This window comes from Tachypleus tridentatus, chromosome 12, assembly GCF_004210375.1.
Source record: "Tachypleus tridentatus isolate NWPU-2018 chromosome 12, ASM421037v1, whole genome shotgun sequence".
NCBI classification, from domain to species: Eukaryota; Metazoa; Arthropoda; class Merostomata; order Xiphosura; family Limulidae; genus Tachypleus; species Tachypleus tridentatus.
Window position 1 is genome coordinate 6,996,408 of NC_134836.1, and position 6,000 is coordinate 7,002,407.

General features: G+C 27.3%; 1 long non-coding RNA gene across 1 annotated transcript; it reads left to right on the forward strand.

Annotated features, from left to right (window-relative positions):
* Positions 1-1,369: 1,369 nt before the first annotated feature.
* LOC143234579 (uncharacterized) lies at positions 1,370-5,454 on the forward strand. The gene is made up of 2 exons (XR_013018719.1): positions 1,370-1,841; positions 4,220-5,454. It is a non-coding gene; the product is annotated as an uncharacterized LOC143234579 (long non-coding RNA).
* The last annotated feature ends 546 nt before the right edge of the window (positions 5,455-6,000 follow it).

Sequence of the window (6,000 nt, forward strand, 5' to 3'; positions counted from 1 at the left end):
CACATAAATATTGTAATTTCCCTGTAAAAGCTGAAAATTAAAGCATATTTGTGTATTAGATGAATGACGGTTTGTGTTTATGACAATACGCAATTATCACAAATAAGGGGTCAAAACTTTCCTGTCAGTGCTTATAAACAACAAAACTTGCTGACTGTATAAAACTGTTGAAGCATTGAACGTTTAATTTGGACATAGAGGGTCCGTTACATATTTAATAAATAAGCATTGATATCAAATTAGTAACAATTATACTATCACTATTTTTTATTTTATAATGCAAACTTACCTATATAGATTAGAGCTAAGGATTAGCCCAGTAAATAATGTAGCTAATTTAATATACCACTGTAACTAGGAGTAGGTAGGTTGTTGTAAAATAAAACCATGTACTTATTAGAATGCAACGATTCATCAGTTGGGTGCCTTACTGCTTGCGATATTTTCGGCTTTAACTTCAATAATACTACAAGAAGTTCGGTTAACTAGGAGGTTTAGGTATATCCTAAGTTCATATATTAACTAAAATATGTTTCAGGTGCAAAGTTACACAGAATATTATCTGCGTCGAATCTTGGATATCGGTATTATACGTACTCGAAATAGGAAAAAATGTTGCGCAAGTAAATAAAATTTGCAAATTCAAGGGCCCTTTGCTACTGGAAATAAAAGTTTTATTTGGTTTCTGAAATAAAACGCTAACGTCATTACAGACTTTTAAATAAGAAATCTAAATATGCATATAATTAACCTTAAATAAGAAAACCCTGGTACACTCATTGCTCAAATGTATGTTTACAACAAACGTGACATACATCAAGAAGCAGGTAAATTAGCCCTAACGTGACTCACAATCGAGTACTTACACTGGGTTTATTACAGTTACCTGTATTTAATATTGAGGTTACGTATTGAAAAGGAAATGTGATTCACTTTTTTTTTTTTTTTGCTTAAATTCGCAACTGGAAACTAATCACATACTTAAAAAACAACAACATATGTGAATTTTATTCTTTAGTACGTGTAATATCTATTAAATACGATATTTTGCTTCGTATTAGCAAGTTTCGACTATTCTTATGGATAAAAATTTCTCCTATACATTTACAAAATACATCATTATCCAAAAATGAATCATGGATTATGTTATTAAATAATAAAATTTTTCAAATTACTTTACATCACTTTCATTTAATAATTTATATCCAAGATTAGTTTTTCCTTCCGAAAAACAAATATGGACACAGAAGTGTAAATATAATTACATATTTTAAGATTACCTTCAGCAAAACAGTACTGCCTGTATATGTGTTTAAAGATGCCCTCTTTTTTCTTCTTTTTTTTAATATCAATGTTGAAATTGTAAAGAGAATCTACGACATGAGGCGTAAAGGGTTTTATGATTGGTGGTACCGTACTATTTTCTGTTGGTTGCAATTACGCGGTATATAATATTGAATAATGAATTTGACAAAATATTGTAACATTATTCAAATATCTAAACGACTTTAGATTGTTATATGATAAAGTAAAATCCCATAAATAGTATTACGTGTAGTTACATAAGTCTTGAGAAGGAACCAAAAGTGAATGCAACCAGATTTCTCAAGTATGATTATTTGATTGCTGTTGCTTGCTGCTAAATCTACAGAATATATATGTATATTACAGGGTATGATTTTTTTTCCAAACATGAGAGTACCAAAGCACGAGAAATAGGACAACATATCAAATGTTTAAATAACAACATACCCAGTTTCTATGTTTTCATATACTTGACAAAAACAATTGCATTCGTGATTCAGGGAGAGAAAATATGAAGCCACGATATAGTAATATGGGTTCGTATCATGATTATACTTGTATAGCCTATAATGTACGTGAAATATTTATAATAAAAATTATACAATCTGTTCGTTTGGCCTTACTTAGAAGTTGGAATACTGTTTACAGTTGTGGTATCTTTATCTGAGTAAGAATATCAATAAACTGGAAAGCTTCTGATTTCTTTGTGTTACGTTCTGAAGTGAATATTAGGTTAATAGGCAAAAAAAAAAAAAAAAAACTTTTTCAAGTTTTCGAACGATAGGCTAGACTGTATATACCTAAAGTTAATCGTTTAATTTTTATAACAGGGTATTCGGCTTTTAAGATGATTTGCCATTGGTAGTAGTAGTGGTTGAAACTTTTTAAAATTTCAGTGGAATAATTATTACTTCCAGAAACTTATGTGTGGATTTAGAATTTTACTTTTAATACGAAAGGTGAGTTGTGTTAAGGATAACACTAAAGTATCAAATGGCTCTTGTATGTAAGTTATGTTAAATAAACATAAAATTTTGCAGTATAAGATTTATATAAAATTTGATTATAAAATATTTTAAACAGAAGTTACTGACGAAAGTCCAGTTATTATAAAATTATTATTCAACTCTCTCCCCATTATTATAATCAGTGTGAAAAGTATTGTAAGAGTAAGACCAGAAAAGAAAAAAAAAACTTGGTGAAAGTTTCTACTGTAGAATAAAGTGAAAAATTAGCAATTATAAAAAATATGGTTAATTGTAACAACGTGATGTACATCTAGGATGATAGCCATAAGACTATTTTTCTGTCCTCTCTGAATATAATTAAATAGACACTAAAAATGTATTACATTATTAAAAGAAAGCTGGCACCCTCAATGTTTTACTACCTTGACTAAAATGGTAGATATAAAACAAGATGCTAAAGATAAATCTTGATAAAAAAAATGCCTGACAACCTCTGAATGCTTCACTTTGACTGAGATAGTAGATGTGAAACAAGATTAACTAAAGTCATCTATAGTAGACATGACTGATATGGGTATTAAAAAACCTATTTAAAAACACCTGTAACTTGTTATTTGTATTGTGTTATTTTACACCCATATAAGCTGTCTTTGTTATAGAAGACTAATTAAGTAAGTTAAATAAATAACAAATGATAAAAGAAATTAATTTGTGAAGAAAAATAGGTTTGTGATATTTCTTACATATGTACAGAATCACAGAAATAGATACATCACAATTAAAGAAAGTCAGTCATCCTTTTACTTTTCAACATTCTCAAAATTTTTGTTAAACAAAGTAACTGTTATAATAAATATGTATACATAATTTCAGCCCACAAATTTCAGATTTGTATTTATATGGACTAACATGTTCACACACTGCAAAACCTTGCAGATATACAGATGGTATTGTTTTACAGAATTATCACAGCTTTGTATAAAATAGTCATGAAAATTTATTCACCAGAACTCACTTCATAAAAATCCTCCTATACTAAAAACAAAGTACATTATGATATCTAAGTTTAAAATTTTCAATAAAATTGGAAATTTCAAATTATAAACTTTTCATTTCCAAATATAACTATAGTAAATAAGTTATGTTACAATATTTACTACTCTCAGTTAGGTGCATCACAGTTTAGTCATCATTATGAAAATTTGTGGATAAAACTTGTAAAACCACTACTTTTTCATTATCCAGGTTTCTCATTGTATCACAAAAGTCATCAAATTTTGTGGGAAAAAATCAACAGATCTTGTTACAGATTATATATTTAACTGTTTTACAGAATATCCAGAGCTTTTAAAAACACAGCTACATTTTAATTCCTTAAAATATTGTTAATATAATGGTGAAGGATTTAGTGTTTTGACCACCAGTGGCTTTTCCTCCTATTATTTTAAGTTGTATATAGTTGAAAGTTTAGCTATATAACAGATCTGTATATAACCTGGCATTATTAGTTTAGTTACAATAATTTTTTAACAACTTTTGTATCTTTCTTTCCTGAAAATTATTATTCTTATTAAAGTTTCTATTTTTGAGAGGCTTATCATGTTTCAACTTTTTACAGAAGATTTAATGTAATTTATTACTTCTTGAAGCCAAGCTCTATGTGCTTTTTACAGGAGAAAGTTAAAATGAATAGTAAAGTTTGTTAGATGCAAAATATATTATGTTTGGCATATTGTTTTCTTTGTGTTACATTCAACATTGTTACATTTTCGTGGACATGTGAGATATAATTTTCTTTTGTTTTTTTGTCATATTTATATACTCATAAACAATAGTTTTGTTTGTAATATTGGGAATATTACTGCCACAAATGTAACACAGTTCAAATAATATGTATAATACAGATATGACTTCCCAGTAGGACTGACTTTAAGGATTTTTCTTAGGTCAAAAGTTGCAATATGGAGGAATAAAGAAAACAAACATGTTCACAGTATCAACAGTTTTCTTGCTCAAAACTAGTTCACACAAGTAGTGTTTCTATATTCCCTAAGTAAGGTATATTATGTAATTATTGTCACTTTGATTAACTATGTTGGTTATACTATTTAGTATACCAAATGTTATTATTTTTTATTATTATTGGTTTTTTTTTGCATTACTGCCTTAATAAATATATATATTCATTTTAATTCCTTAAAATATTGTTAATATAATGGTGAAGGATTTAGTGTTTTGACCACCAGTGGCTTTTCCTCCTATTATTTTAAGTTGTATATAGTTGAAAGTTTAGCTATATAACAGATCTGTATATAACCTGGCATTATTAGTTTAGTTACAATAATTTTTTTAACAACTTTTGTATCTTTCTTTCCTGAAAATTATTATTCTTATTAAAGTTTCTATTTTTGAGAGGCTTATCATGTTTCAACTTTTTACAGAAGATTTAATGTAATTTATTACTTCTTGAAGCCAAGCTCTATGTGCTTTTTACAGGAGAAAGTTAAAATGAATAGTAAAGTTTGTTAGATGCAAAATATATTATGTTTGTTATTATTTTTTATTATTATTGTTTTTTTTTTTGCATTACTGCCTTAATAAATATATATATTCAAGAACCTAAATATCTTAAGCTGGCCATACCTTTAAAAATGCAATAAACCTAACATTATTTTATTATGGCAAATATAATTGACTAGTTCTAATACAGTTTGTGCCTAAAATTATAGGAAGTATCAGTGATAGTACATTTGAACAAATAATTTAACAGTAAGATGCAAATGAATATTGTTGTAAGTTGTATTTATAACGTTGGAATTTAAATGCAAACTCTGGGAGGTGCAGGCCTTAATGGTGTTGTTAATATCATACAGTGTAATGAGATAGCCTCAGAATGTCTAGAAATAAAATAAAATAAGATATAAAAGTTTTTTAACATATTTGAAAGCAGCTTATATATATACAATATAGTTAAAACAGTACAAATTGAAAGTTTAAAATAAATAGTGAACCAATCACTCTTTTAGTTATCAAGGTTACTTTGTTCAAGTAAGTTGATTTATTTTAACTTAAACATAAGTTAGTTAAAGTTATTTGTAATATATACTTATAGCAACTTATAATAGTGTGGACGTTTTACAATTTGTAGAAATATTAAAGGAATAAATAATGTAAGTTACTACCTTTGTGTAGACTAGACATTCAATTATTTTGACCAAATAATTTAAAATAACCCTTCTACACAAAATTTTTAAGTTATAACATTTGGTGTTGGAAATATGGCTATTTTTGTAAAACAGAAATAGAACTTTGAATATATTTGAAATAAAATTTCAACTGTTGAAGATGGTAACCACAGATAAAGTTATGAGATTCAAACACTACTTGAGAGAATGAAATTATTAAGGCAAGATCAGGAAAAATGAAAGAAAGTTTAAAGAGAACCAATAACAATATAATAAAAATTAAAAGAAACTCAATAATAAATTTAGAGATACTTAAAACCATTAAGGAAATTACAGACTTAAATGAAATATAATCCAAGATGTGGTATCCACCACTAATAATGAAAGACTGGTGTTGTCTAACACCAATTAAAAGCTGCTTAACTGAAACGTGTTTAAAATCAGTTATTCAGTAGCTCAAGGACAGTGCAGAAAGACCCTCATGGCAAATATTTGTTTTATATAGTCTGAAAACAAAGATGTACTAGCCTAGTGGCATTCCT